Here is a 16,696-nt window from a genome sequence, read left to right as displayed (position 1 = left end):
TTTTACAGATTTCACAGGGTTTGAAATGTGTCTCCTATCTAAGTCGTTTGTACTATTTTCTATCATTTTTAATAAGGTGAAATTAGTAAAATGACGCAAATTTTAAGGGTTTTTGAAAAAATTAAGTTCTCCCAATAAAGTAATTCAAGAAATCGACAGATTTTGTCATTTATTTCTCCGGGAGTGGAAGAAATTACTGCTTCTTTTATCGTTTAGTACATTTTTCTAAACAAGATACCACGATTTACCTTGAATTTTAAAATTTTAGATCGGGAGGGGGGGGGGGCGGCTGCCCCCCCCCCTCCCTAAATCCGCCACTGATATTAGACCTTTAATAAATCAATCTATAAAAATACTTGTAAGGGGCGGATCCAGATTTTAAAAAAAAAAATTTTTTTACTACCCGTTCCAGCCACGAGGAGGACTTTATAAAACATTTAGAACCGTTTTTGTTTTGTCGTGTGTGGTTTTATTTTAAGTGAGATTCTCTTATTTTTAAATTTAATTAAGCAAGACATGAACAACATTCCCTTAATTTGCCTGGCGAACTCTTCGCATATTGCTCATGTAGCAGGAAGTGAGAAAATGCAGCGGATCAGACTGGCGTTCGAACCTGGACCCCCTGAATCTCTACTCAGGTGCTCTACCTGAACTGAACTATCTGGCCACCGGAGATCGAACTCGACTGACCGCTACACTCGTCATGGAATGGTTAATACGCATAAGAGCCAGGGTCCATAACCGATCTTCATTCATACGTAACTGGTTAGGTGCAGCCTTAAACCTAAAGTGTTTTAATGTTCGTCTGTAATTCAAAACGTTGCCACCGCCGCGGTGGTCGAGAGGTCAGAGCGTTCGCCCCGCATGCGGAAGGCCGGGGTTCGAATCCCGGCCGCGACAGACCTAAGTCGTTTAAACAGGTAGTGACAGTTCCAGCATCAGGTGTGAATGTCACGGGTCCTCGGAGATGGCCTTAAAAACGGATGACCCGTGTCACAGTAGGTGTGGCTAAAGAACCCTCACTGCTCAATGGCGCCTAGCCTGGTTCCGGCCTACCCATAATGCTCCGCACAGTACTGTGCGGAGCATTATGGGTAGGCTGGAACCAGGCTAGTAAGCGCCGAGCATAGGCCTAAATTTGAAGCCCTTCACCGGTCTTGGTGACGTCTCCATATGAGTGAAACATTCTCGAGCGAGACGTTGAGCAAGATACAATCAATCAATCTAAACGTTGCCAGCAAACTGTCAGGTCTGTCCATTTCTTTCATATTTGCACAACCCATTCAATCTCCACTCTAACATCAGGATGTACACTTTCCGAGTCATCAGGTCATGGGTACCTGCATGTAAACGAAATCGAAACGAAACGAAATCTACCGAAACGAAATGAAATCTACCAGAACGAAACGAAACCCAACGAAACGAAACCTACCGAAACGAAACGAAACAGATTGTATAACCGAACTTTTTAAATTAAAATAATTAAAAATGGTATCTTAGGCCCCTGTGAAAGTTACTACAGATAAATAAAATTCGCCTCCCCTTTGATGTAGGCTTTGGGCTTGACTGATACAAAGTTTTAAAAGTTGGAAGGGGGTGAGTAAGGACAAACTACATATCCCAAGTTGATTAAATACCATATGAAATTAGTTTCGGATCAGAACGGAGGGTTACAGTCTCAAAGGTCTGGGGAAACACACTAAACGAGGGGTGGGGGTCACCGGCGTTGGATCCGCCTTTGGGTATAGATACATTGTTTGAAGAAGCTGGTGTCTGAGAAAGTTGAGAGCAGGAAGAGCTCTTAACCTCTTATTTTATCTCTAACTGCTGAGGTGCGAGTACTTTCAATAATGAAATAAATTAAATAGTATACCATATTATATGAATGCAGTTCGGTAAGATATATATACATGTATTATTAAAAATTATTATTGATATGTAGTGAGTCTAAAGATAACTCTATACATTTGGGGTATTGCTAAGACGGGGAATTGAAAACGGGACGGGAAACGGAAATTGTTTTATGCAATAATATCAGGAGGAGGTCAGCATTTTGTAAAATCAAAAGGCTTATGAACAAGGGAAGCATATATTACAAAGAGAACGGGAGGACATACTCAGAATCCACCGTTTGATATACTACATACAAATACACAATATCCACATGTATACATAGATTTGTCTTTAGAGCAAAAAAACACTGAAATACGTATTTATGCCCAAACGCGGATCCAGCGCTGGCGACCCCACCCCTCGTTAAGACCTCTGACCTGTGAGACTGTAACCCTCCGTTCTGAAATTTATGGATCTGAAACTAATTGCACATGGTGTTTAATCAACTTCGGATATGTACGTTTTGCTTACTCAACCCCCCCCCCCCTTCCAATTTTTAAAACTTTATATCAGTCAAGCCCAAAGCCTACATCAAAAGGGAGGCGAATTTTATTTGTATGTGGTAACTTTCACAGGGGCCTAAAATACCATTTTTAATTACTATAATTAAAATAGTTCGGTTGTACAATCTGTTTCGTTTCGGTAGGTTTCGTTTCGTTGGGTTTCGTTTCGTTTCGGTGGGTTTCGTTTCGTTTCGGTAGATTTCGTTTCGATTTCGTTTCGCACTTTACAGGTACCCTCAGGTCATTTGCTATAAGCGACTAACGTCACAATCGCCGAGTTTAGCCATTCGATCAGGGACCAGTGTAATCTCGGTTGAGATTCGGCTCGGCTGCCAAATATTCAGCCAAGCCGAATCTCAGCCGTGATTAGGACCAGTGGTAATACTGAATAACAGGGACCATCACCTTTCTGGAACCTACAATTTAATTCTTGATATGAATAATAAAGAAAGGGGATTGCAATATCGGCCTTAAAATGATCAGAAGGATCAGTGAGCCAGCATTGCCTCTGCATGTGTGTTTGCCTCTTACACAATCTTGGGACCTTTACATCGATCTTCAACTCATCAGCCATCTTTTTGCTGTTCGTAAACCAACTTTCAAACTCAACGTCCATTTTTTGTGCGCATATCTTTAACTGTCGCAATGTGCTGTTTAGCTAAAGATCTGGATGGGAAATTTTGCAATGTTATTGTTTCAAGTGTAGTTTCTGCTAATTTTACCTTTTCTGATGATGATAAAGAGGAAAGAGACATTTTGCCAGTGACAACTTCATCAAAGTCCAATCCCGAGACTGGGGCTGTTTGTTACTAGTCGATTCCTCTGGCAAGGGTTCGTCTTTCTCATCTATGTCGACATTGTTTGGATTTGGAATGGCAATCCTAAGCAGGAAAATCATCCGTTTTTCAAGGGTGGACTTTCTGAGGCGGACTCTTGAGAAGAATCGTCTTTCTCATGACAAGATACGACATGGTTTGGTCTTTCGTTGATCAAATTTATACTCACAAGTCATTATCAACATAGGATGACTTTGTAGTGAAGGTTGAGGAAGAGGGCGTAATGTCCGATTATACATAATTATCCCTGTTTATTGTCACATTTTGTAATGATGGAAATGTGACAATTGATCGATTCAAGACTTGCAAATGCACACTAGATATGGAGCAATGGCGAATAGTAGCCATCTTTCATCAATCATAATATATTCTGCAGAGATTTCGTCAGGTCATCTGACACCCTAGCTTTGTCAGAAACGGACATTTCAAGAACATACTGCAAATATCTCCGAATGAACGACATGTAGATGTACATGTATGAATAGAATAGAATATGATTTATTTCCAAATTAGGGCCCTCTCGGGCATACAGCATACATGATTGTTAACATTTCAATGTGCAATGACGATAAAAAGAAAAGAACAAAACAAGAGTAAAATATGCACTATTAGTATGAGCAATGTTCATACATGAGACATTTTGAACATGATAAGACTTATTTGTATTATATGTAAGTACCACCGTGTATCCTAATGCAAAACAGTCAGAAATACACACAGGAATATATATATATATATATATATATATATATATATATATATATATACATGTACATAACAACTCTACATGTAATAATAGTAAAGGTAGTATAAGTACATATGATTAACTCCACTGTAATGCAAAAGATACCACGTATCTTGGCGGAGATGACTGTAAATGTTCACCGCTTATTCGACAATACAACGAACTCGACATTCGACATGTCTGCTTTGTATTAGAAATCGACCGAGAAAATCCAGTCCTTATCCCTGATAACCTTAATATTGGTGTAAGATTGTGATGTGATTCGTCATTTGACACCAGTAACCTGCGCTTTTTATCTTTCCTAACAGATGGCGATCAATTGCTTAATTCCATGTTAGTTACCGGAAGAACATGTGTTAGCGATACCTCTCTTATTTCAGTGAATTCCAACCTTCTCTTGCGGCTTTGGAAAGACTTGGCAAATATATATGATTCCCATCGATTTATTTTATCCATTTCATAGATTCATTGATCGTCCCGCTCGAGATATTTTCACTCACATGGAGACGTCACCATTACCGGTGAAGGGCTGCAAAATCTAGGCCTATGCTCAGCGCTACGGCCTTTGAGCAAGGAGGGTTCTTTATCGTTCCACACCTGCTGTGACACGGGACCTCGGTTTTTGCAGTTTCATCCGAAAGACCGCCCCATTAGTCGCCTCTTACGACAAGCAAGGGGTACTGAGGATCTATTCTAGCCCAGATCCCCACGAGAAAGTAAAATATAGAATATAAATGAAAAAATTATACAATAAGAATAGAAAATATACAATACAAATGGAATTTTTTACAATACAAATGGAAATTATACAACACAATTGGAAAATACATGTATACAATATTGCAACGCTTGACATGTCGTGCCCATTACCTAGCGATGCATTGTGCAAAGTTTGGTTGAAAATGGCACGCTGGTTCTGGAGAAGATTTTGAAAAATTCTCAGTTTATTTTTGCTATTATCTCCCCTTTGAGAGGAATATTGCCCTTAAATTGAACATAATTGAATCCCCTTTACCCAGGGATGCTTTTTGTCAAGTTTGGTTGAAATTGGCCAAGTGGGTTTGTAAAAGAAATAGAAAATATGAAAAGTTTACTGACAGACGAATGTACAATAATCTCTTCATTCGGAATTAACTTCGACACTATGAAAAGGAAATGCGATAGCTTGGTCAAGGAGCGGCCGCGACGTCAATAGCCACTTAATTGAAAATATTAATTTCCAACATTTATGAAAAAGCTACTTAATTGAAAATATCAATTTACAGCATTTATTGAAAATATATTACCGTAATACGACAGTCGCATGTAACAAACTTTGTAGAAACAGTATTTTAAGAATGCTTTAATCCTTTTCACACGTCTTATTCTTTATTATTTTCATAAAAACTAATACAATATTATTAATTTTTAAAAACCGTCAATGAGGCCAGCAATTCTTATTATTAGGTTCACACACAATACTATTGAAATTAAATTCCTCAGGAAGAGGAAATCAAATATATTTTTCAGAAATAGTAATGGTCCGCTCTCTCATTGAAATCGGGAAGGGAGGGGGGCTAAAATCTCAAATTTTTGTTCCTCTGAAAATCAAAAATTCTGTTCGGGGGTTATAAACATAAAAATAACTTGGCCTTGGTCTGATTAAATTTATTTATAAATACAATCACTGGAAACAAGTAAACACAATTCGCCGACTCTGCAACAGATATTTTCACCAAATGGAAATATTCCATCTACACTGAGAGGAAAAAATGGATTCGAAACTTCATGATCTAGCAAGAAATTTTGTGTGGAGTATCATCAAGGCTGACATAAATGCTCAAAGATGTCTGAAATTCTCCGATCTCTTTGGAACTTGGGAAGCTGTATATACCTCTTATGTGAGTCCAGTAGCGTTCCTGATCCCGTCTTTAGTGACCATTGTCATGTTAATTAGTTTCAAACAGGGTAAACTATTTGGAACGACACAGAAATTTATCATCAGCATCCTGTTGTTTAATTTGTGTTTCATTTCTGTGTCTTCGTTCAGAGACGGGCTCTTGGCTGCATTTGATATGAACTATGGCTGTATCGAGTACGATGTCTGTGCTTTGATCATGTGGTCCTTCCAGATACAAAGGCTACTTCATGGAACTTCCATTTGGTTAAAAACCCTGATGATTTTGCATCAAGTCATTCTTGTCGCGTTTCCGTTCAAAATTAGACAAATAAATTTCAAAAGAATCTGGTTTGGTTGCGCTGTGCTACATCTAATCATGGTGGCTTTAAATCAGGTGGATTATGGAATACCGAGCTATGAAATGGTTCCCATTATTCAGGAATACAGACCGGGACGTCCACTGAAACGAATCATCGGCTGTTCTCCACTGGATTCTAACCACGAATATTCTCTGCCGATACATTATTTTTTCTTGTCCTATTTTCAAATATTGCCACTTTTGACACAGATTGGTGAAATTTTCGTTTTGCAGTATCTTTACAGAAAGAGTACTAAAAAATTGGCCATATTGACATCAAATATAAGACCTAACAAGACGAAAAAACTCAAGTTCATCATTCTCATGAAAGTCAACATATTTCTGGGAATCTCCTTCATTGTACAGGAACTGGCATCCATTGTGCTGCCATTTTGGGGGAGATATGATCTACAGATTTTCAATTCTAACCATGATTCCTCTCAAGGCATGTTCATTGTACTGTTGTCAGTATCATACATGATAGGGAGACCCATAGATCTTTTGATTTATGCTAGTTTAAGTACGGTGTTTAGAACGTGGGTTAGGACGATTTTTCAAAGGCTTATATGTAGATGTAATGTGAAGTAAATACTTAGGAAATAGTGAACATTTTTATACCACCCCATGTAATGTAAAGATTAGTTTTATCCAATAATCTTACATGACGTTTGGTAGTGACGTCATATATTATTGTAATGGCTTATAAGTCTTCGTTTATAAGCTAGAAAAGATTTTACGACCACGGGGGCTCGGTTGTCAGATATTGAAGTTTTGTATTATTTGTTACCGAATAATAAATTGAAGATTTGCATTATTTGCGTCCGAATAATAATTTATATAAATAAGACACGTAAATGTGATGTAACTTACATGTATATATATACATGTATATGTAATTTGTCATTATAGATCAGTTCAAAATGCAGGAAAATGCATAAACAGCACAATCTTGATAAAGTGCTTAAATTGCCAGTGAATTCTTTCCTGTAGAATTTGAATTCTATTCATTTGATAATGTACAAATGAAAACAGTGAAATTGTGCTTATTTTACTTTTTCACGAATTAGACAAGCTCTTCAATATACCGTGCTTTTTGTGATTTTGCTTTAGCAGATGTTAATTGGAGGGTACCTGATTATTTCGTCCAAGTGCTTGCACAAAAATTATAACCTGGGATGCTCGAACTCCGGAGTTCTTTTAAAAATGATTTTCAATATCTTGAATTATATTTTATTGGGTGTAAATTTTTGTATTAATATGATAAACAGCCCCTCTAATCAAGCACAAGAGGTTTTAAGATGCTGAATATGAAAAGCACATTTTTATTAAATATGATGCAAGTACATTTAGATTTAGTGATTGAATGTTCGCGTACATTATTCAAAGAGAAGAAAAACGGGTAGTACTTTTTTTTTTTTTAAATTGCTTTGGTGTTGTTGCTCAGCAACTAAATGGTTTTTGATATATAAATATATGATTGATATATATATATATATATATATATATATATATATATATAATATTATCAGGATAGTAAGTGATATTTGTTTGATGTTGCAATGTTTATCATATTCAGTAGAACATATACTAATATCGACAAAACATCATATTGTTAAAACTGATGGAAATGTAAATAAAGTACGAATTTTGCACTTGATGACATTTGACCTTAATTCTCTTCATTCTCTCTATCATAATTTTGTTAAAACCCTTTTAAAATGATGAAGATCTGTCCAAAGATTATATTTTTAAAATAATGGGACATTTACTAATCACCATGCCATGTATTTATGTGTAAAATGTGTCGAATGGATGCATAAAGGCAAATTATGGTCAAAATTGTACTGTGAGTGTTGTTACTTTCAATAAAATATATTTTTGTCAATAAGGTGTGATGTTTTTGTAGTATTTTAAGAGAGACACATCGGCTGAAATATCGATTTAGAATTTCCTATTTTGACTCTGATTTAGTGAAAGGAGTGGGAGAGGTTATAACATATTTACTTCAGAGAGAAAAAAGATTTTAAAAATCTGCACTTATATGACATTTGACTCCGTAGATCTCTTAGAAGTCATAGGATACCATAAGGAAATTTGTAGAAAAAAAAGTTCCCTGTCAAATTATATGTCATATGCCTACCCCAAATCAGGCACATATAGATTTAAGTAAATTTTTCAAAATGCCATTTACTCTTTCAAAAGCACTAAAAAGTGTCGATAGAGAAAGGGTTTGGGTTCATTTCTATACATCCAACAAGTGTGTGACTTCTTTTTGTCAACAGTCACTCGTAATTATTTGGTACTTTGAATGAAGCAATGAAGTGATATCCGGTCAATGATAACAAAGAACGATCCAAATAACCCGAAATTTAAAGAACCTAAAAAGTATCAGAAATTCTCTGACGTGACGTAAGTAAAAGAAATGAGTTAACTCTAGTAAATTAGTAAACTCAAGTAAATTAATGGAATGTAGTTGTCTATGAATATTTCCTATTTAAAAATCTAGAGTAGTTTGAATTCCCCCAAGTAATTAAGATCGTTAAATTCACCTAGGATAAATGTAACTTAATGATAGTACATGTAACTTTAAAATCCAAAGAGTTATCTTTTATATATAAAATAGCAAATTTTACCTTCGTCTCCAACTGGAAAACAAAAGCCCTAAAGCCCTCTTCAACAAACTGAACTTGCTTTTATATTCTTAAGGGAAAGTATGTATGAGTTTTTCGTTTTAGCAAAACGGAATCCATGCAAATAAAATGGAGAAACATAACGGGAAATAATTCCGTTTTGATAAATAAACTTACTCAAAAGTAGCTTACAACTAAATATAATTATGTCTAGGTAATTTTAACTCTACAAGTAATTAATTAAATGTGTAGGTTTAATGGATCTATCACCATAGGGATCTAGTTTGGCGATTCCTTCAAAATAAACCAAAAGCATCTCATAATGCAATTCACCGAAGATTGGAAAGTGTACGATAAATTACATTTAAACAAAGTACACTTCGATCAAGTCGATTTGAGTTTTTCTTAAAAGAGTCCATTTATCAAAAATGTCCACAGCCGATACATGGGAATTTACAAGAGGAAATACAAACAGTGACTATGGATGACGGTCCCCCAAAATCTGAAATTGTTTTCTAGAGTATGATCAGAGGTCCATGTGAATTTGTACGTATAGATTCTATGTATAAAAATTTTACTGCTTGATTTTGGTATTGAAATGAAATTTTGTCATGATTCCAAGAGTTCAACTATTTCAGGTGTAATGTGCTTTTGTGTTTGCTTTGCATAATCACATGGTGTTTACATTCTCGACTGATTCGACACGCAAGAGCTTGTTCTGCGTATGATCAGTTTTTAAATGGAAGCAGGCTACTGACAAACCAACAGTCTCATTTAAAATCAGAATTTCGCAAATTCTATGGTCGTTATAACGACCTAGTTTGCCAATACAACCTATCATTGGGTCAAATGCTGTCAGACGTGTTTCATGTCGATTGTTAGGCCGTTCTTGGCACACTGATTTTTACTACGGATAACTCCGTTTACTTGATCAAGATATAGGACTCACGGTGGGTGTGACCGGTCGACAGAGGATGCAGCATTGCTTATTCCTCCTAGGCACCTGATCCCACCTCTGGTATATCCAGGGGTCCGTATTTGCCCAACTCTCTATTTTGTATTGCTTATAGGAGTTATGAGATTGATCACTGCTCGTTATCTTCGCCTTTCATGAGATTACGAATACATAAGGTTGATCAATTTTGTATTATCTACTCAGTATGCAGTGATTGAGAATGTGTTTCAATAAATGAGATCTTGCGACCTTACACTAATGAAGCATTATCAGTAGTTGGAATGATTCTTACTAATAATAATGATTAGATATTTTCCCACTGATAAAACAGTAAATCATGAATAAAGAAAAGTTGAAGTAATCCTAGAACTAAGATGTGTTATGATTGGTTTTAAGAGAATCGTCCTAGTTTAAAGTAATTCCACCCTCCTGTGATGTCATCAGATGTTGCAAAATCAATTATTTATTTAGATTCATGCATGATAGGAACATATATTTTGTTGGAGTATTTTCCGATAGTTATTGTAAAAAATCTTGTTAAAAATAAACTATGTGAAAAATCTACGTTATAGATGAATAATCAATGATACGTTTCAACATATTGAATCTAAGGACAATAACTCTGTTTCTATTGATTTCTTTATCAAGTCTATCATGCAATAGACTTCCTTTATTTTTTTTACAGACATTTTGTATATTTTTTTGTTGTTAAGATACAGGTTCATGAAACTGTTATGAATGCTACTATATCGGCATAACCAATTTTTATGAAATTTGACTGTGATATATGATCATGTTTATGTAATTCTCGCATCTTAAAAAGTGTGATGACCTATGCATTTTATTTGATAATTTGTTAGTTTTAACTTTAATGAATGGAAATAAATACACTTTTCAAACTTGTATCAGATAAAACTTTGAGTATGGAGTGACCTTAAATACAGTCGTCTAAATTCAGTATGAGGTGCAATGAACTCTCAGTGAAGAACCTAAATTGATACTAATTTGAACATAGAATTCCGAAAAAGTTAAACTGGCATTGTTCTTCTGGACCATTTTTCACATAAAGATATTTTTTCAGCATCGTATATTGTATATACAAAATGTTTTGTCTTGTTTCACAGATGGTTGTTATAACGTTCTAGTTAAGACTACAGCCATGTCCTTCGGTAAAATGATGTCTGACGTGCTTCATATCACCAATTGTTAGGTCGTTCTTTACACACTGATTTTGACTGCGAATTACTCCGTTTACTTGATCAAGATATAGGACTTACGACGGGTGTTACCAGTTGACAAGGGATACTTACGATAGGTGGGCAAACACGGACCCCTTGACACACCAGAGGTGGGATCAGGTGCCTAGAAGGAGTAAGCATCCCCTGTCGACCGGTCAAACCCATCGTGAGCTAGCCCTATATCCTGATCAGGTAAACGGAGTTATTCGTACTCAAAATCAGTGTGCTAAGAACGGTCTAACAATCGGTATGAAACACGTTGACCAGACAGCATTTGACCCAATGATAGGTTGTATTGACGAACTAGATCATTATAACGACCATAGAATTTTTGCAAAATGCTGACTTCACTCGAGACTGTTGAAACCCGTGTACCATCAACTTGTTTGTCAGTAGCCTGCCTCGTATTAAAAACTGACCGTACGCAGAACAAGCTCTTGTGTGTCAAATCAGTTGAGAGATATAAACACCTTATGTAGGTGATAATGGAATATTGCTACATAAATATGGGAAGTTGACGATGGAGAAACTGAAATCATCCCGTTTGTCCTATAGTTGAGTTGTCAGTTTGCGGTTAATATCTACTTTCAATAAAATATCTAAGTATGAAGCAGAAGTGGACGACTCTGTGGTGTCTTTTATTTCGAGTTCACAGGGATATATCGAATCGACATATGAATGAAAGTTATTATTGTTAATAGATAAAACGTCGTCGATATATCTAAATGTCGAATTGTATGTCTAGAGATCCGTGTTTGCCCAACTCTTAATTCTGTATTCCTTGTGAGAATTATGAGATTGATCAATGTTCGTTATCTTCACCTTTTCGATTCATATTAACAAATTGAAGAATAATGACAAAGCTCATAAGAGACAAAACAATTTACATAATTATATTTGAAACATTTTCTTTCAATTTAAACAATTAATATATCTAATCTTTATCTAATGTGATTGTATTATTGATAAAAACATTATAACCACTGATAATTCTTCATGAGCGAAAGGTCACTAGATCCCATTTATTTCTAAAACTTTGTTTTTGAAAATGAAACACATCCTCAACCATTAAATAAATAAATTAATCCGAAATTGATCAATTTCAGCTTATGTAATAAAAAATCTCATTCTTTCCGATTAAATTGATATTTTAGCTAGTACCCGTAATACCCAAGAAACAAATAGTGACAAAACTTTGATTAATTAGCATATTGGTTACCTTAGCAACGAATCCAAAAGCTGGAATAAGGCGATTTGGTTATCAAATTTAAGCCTTCATCCAGCTTGTGGAGATGATTATAATGAATTTTGTTATTTATATGTTACTATGACAGCTATTAAATAGTAATATATTACCATGATATGTATTGGCATTCATAGATCGGGATCACTCATAGCTGCCCTCCCCGCATTGAATTAAGAACAAATGAGACCAAACTTCACGTAACCTGTTGATTTGTAGATTTAGCTTATCATTTTGTTAAATGCTGTCTGGCGTGTTTCATACCAATACGGAAGTTCCGAGTTCCCCAAGAGTTATTTCCCTTTGTCGAACTCTTCCGTAAATTATGACGTAAAATATGATGACAGTGGGTACATTTGCTAATTACTATCGTTGTATTATTTCTTAAAAGATGATATCCAGAGTTTCTGAGACCATCCTATCTCAGGGAAAAGGCAACTTTAGTGATTTTATGAGTATTGGATAATAAAATGGCTCAAACAAATATCGTTAATTGCCATCTTTCTTTGATAAAAGCGTCACTCATGTAGAAAAGGAAACGAATAATGATTCAATAGCCAATTTGATGGTCTTATTCAAACAAATTATGCTTGATATGGCCAGAATATGCATACCAGTGATTGATATAAACAAAAGTTACGCTTTTATTACATTAATCGTACGTAATTGTTATGTACAATGCCAGTCTACGATATAATGTATACATTGTGTACCCACCATACGTCATAAAATGCGAAAGAGTTCGACAAAGGGAAATAACTTTTGGGTAACTCGGAACTTGCGTATTGTAAGGCCGCTCTTTACACGCCAATGTTGACTACGGATAACTCTATTTACCTGACAAAGACATGACTCACGGTGGGTGTAATCGGGCATGCATACTCCTTCTAGGCACCTGATTCTACTTCTGGTGATTCCAAGGATATGTGTTTCAAATTTGTAAATCTTCATAAGATTTATCTCTTTTCAATACGATAAAACCATGTTTATGGAATCAGGGTAATTTAACTTTGGTTACTAGGGTAAATGGGTCAAATATGGCCTGGGTGACTTGCGTTAAAGCCAAGCTAACCAAAATAAACCACTAGGAATCCTGAAGAAATTTCATTTCAATACCAAAATCAAGCAGTAAAATTGTTATACATAGAATCTATACGTACAAATTCACATGGACCTCTGATCATACTCTAGAAAACAATTTCAGGTTTTGGGGGACCGTCATCCATAGTCACTGTTTGTATTTCCTCTTGTAAATTCCCATGTATCGGCTGTGGACATTTTTGATAAATGGATACTCCTTTAAGAAAAACTCAAATCGACTTGATTGAATTGTACTTTGTTTAAATGTTATTTTGCTTTTTTTGTTTGTTGTTGTTTGTTTTTGTGGATTCGGTAAACTAGATCCATATGGAGATAGATCCATTAAACCCACAGGCAATTATATCGCTTGGGTTAAAATTTCTATTAAAAAGTAAAGGTATAGAACTCTGAGTATAGGGTAGCCAAGTTTGCCGATGTAAAAACTGTATATATCAAATGGTAAAAAATTCTACTATGCATTCTAATACATGTATATTCAATTATCCAATGGAAAGACGACAAATATGACTTACTGCAAAATCATCAGGTTTTTTTTTAACCAAATGGAAGTTCTCATGAAGTCGCCTCTGTATCTGGAAGGACCACATGATCAAAGCACAGACATCGTACTCGATACAGCCATAGTTCATATCAAATGCAGCCAAGAATCCGTCTCTGAACGAAGACACAGAAATGAAACACAAATTAAAAAACATGATGCTGGTGATAAATTTTTGTGTAGTTCAGAAAATTTCAGACATCTTCATATATGTCAGCCCTGATGATAATCCGTATAGAATTTCTTACTTGATCATGAAGCTTCGAATCCATTTTTTTCTCTCCCCGAAATCTTTAAGTGGAACACATAGACGATGTTGTGTGCAGATATACCTTATATACGGGAAAAAACCCTGAACTCAACAATTATTCATTTTGCGAATGACTTTCAGATATAAGTAACTCAAGGTCATTTTATAAAGGTCGCGATCACTGAAAACATATACTTTATAGATGAAAAAAACCCACTTCATTTTAAAAATATTTCTAGTTTTTATCAGTGTACGAGTCATTCGTCATATAAAGTATTCCATTGGTTAAATGCAGTTCTTTGATAGTACTTTGCCATTATCATTGACGCTTAGAGTTTTTGGGAATACTTATGGCGACCATTGGTCCTCGATAGGTCACGTAAGGTCATGAATTTTAATGAGTTATTTAAAAATATCGGCGTTGTGTCACACGGGAGGTAAAAGAAGTGCGACCGATGTGGTTTCGGGCGATGACTTCATTTCAACAATGTTTCAACAATTATTGATCATTGTATGAGGCATTCGTCATATGATGTAGTTTAGATGCAGTTCGGGGAGCAGCCATCAGTTTTACTGATATTCTTGTTTTTCAATGTAGCTTTAATTCGTCAACCTGCTCACCAAGGTCAGCTAATTTTTATTTTTTGGTTCAAAACTCCCTAACAGAATATTTGATTTTCAGAAGAAGTGAAATTCAAAATTTAAGATTTTTAGACCTTTCTTCTTTTCAATGAGAGACATGACCTGAATGGGAAAAATATCATTCTAATTTTCTCTTCTGAGGAACTTCACTTCATTAGTATTGTGTGAGAACCTAATAATAAAAATTCCTGGCCTCATTAACGTTTTTGAAATTAAAAATACTGCATCCATTTTAATGAAAATTTATAAAGGATAAAGACATGTGCGAAAAGGATTAACTGGAATAATTTCGAATTGGAGTTTGATAGACAATCATAAAATACTGTTTCTACCAAGTTTGTTACACGTGACTGTCGCATTAATATATTTTCAATAAATGTTGTAAATTGATATTTTCAATTAAGTGACTTTTTCATAAATGTTGTACATTGATATTTTTAAATAAGTGGCGGTTGACGTCGCGGCCGCTTCTTGACCATGCTATCACCTTTACTGACCCTCGCCCACTTTCAGGGCCGTAAATTAACCTTCAATTTGGAGGAGGCAGGAAATTAGGCGGGGGTCTGGGGGCCGCCCAGGCCCCCAGACGCTGAGCACATTTTGTGCACACTGAACACGTTTCGTGCAAAATCCTTGATTCTAGGGCCTTCTAAGATGTTACTTGACTAACTCATTCTAAAAGAAAGATTTGGAATGCTTTTTAAGGGAGGTATCATGTTCTTAGTTATTGGAAACAACATAAATTCTAATGAACTTTAAATTTTAATTTTTTTTTGGCTCAAAAGTTGGAGGAGGATTTACGGCCCTGACTTTTCTATTTCAACACGATAACATTTAACTTGAAAGTTAACTCTGAACGAAGAGATTAGAATGCATCTCACAGTTACACTGGTGAGTTTAGTTTCTTTACACATGTCCTTAGACAACTCTACGGACGTACTTTAGGTATGTCCGAAGACTTTCCTAAGTGTAAGTGAAACAATCGTCTTCAGAATTCCTCGCTTCACGATGCCCCAGGCATCGTCTTACTGTAATTCTGATAGATAATGATTATTAAGCTTAAAAAGAGTTAATCACCTGCACATTACTATACTTTTAATAAGAAATCGGTACATTTTCGATTTCCTTTACTAAACTTATGAGGAGATATACATTTATGCTTAATTAAGTCTTAAAAGCAATTAATCAATAACCTGAATTCCATGTCATCTACATGTAGATAGAGGTTTAGAATACAGCAGCGTATATTTTAGAAATGACAATCCGAATCGGTCAAAATTTAGTAATTACATTTACATTAATAATGGTATTTGTTTTGACTGATTAACCGCTTAAAAATTTGAGCAAAGATTAATGATTATGACTGCTTCCACCCCACCCCACCCCCCCCCCCCTTTTAAAAAAAATTCATAAGTCATTAAACCTGAACAAAAACACATGCAAAGAATTCAGTATGTTTAAGGATCCGCCACACCACAACACTGCACATCATCTAATTATTTGGAGGCAAGGATTGGTTGTATATTGAATTTTTCACTCATATGGAGACGTCACCATGCATTGCCAGTGAAGGGCTGCAAAATTTAGGCCTATGCTCAGTACTTACGGCCTTCTTTGAGCATGGAGGGATCTTTATCGTGTCATACCTGCTTTTATTTGCCGTGACACGGTGGATCGGTTTTTGCGGTCTTGTCCAAAGGATGGCCAGATAACCCAGTTGGTGGAGCACCTGACTAAAGATTCATGGGGCCCGGGTTGAAATCCAGGTCTGCTTAATTGCATTTTCTCCCTTCCTGTTACCTGTATAAAGGTTTTCTTCTACGTGTGAGGGAGTGAGTGTGGCGGTCATACGAGTAACATCATGCTTTCGGTGGGTTTTTTTTGC

Source organism: Ostrea edulis, chromosome 10, assembly GCF_947568905.1.
Source record: "Ostrea edulis chromosome 10, xbOstEdul1.1, whole genome shotgun sequence".
In the NCBI taxonomy this organism is placed as follows: Eukaryota; Metazoa; Mollusca; class Bivalvia; order Ostreida; family Ostreidae; genus Ostrea; species Ostrea edulis.
This window is presented reverse-complemented; position numbering follows the sequence as displayed.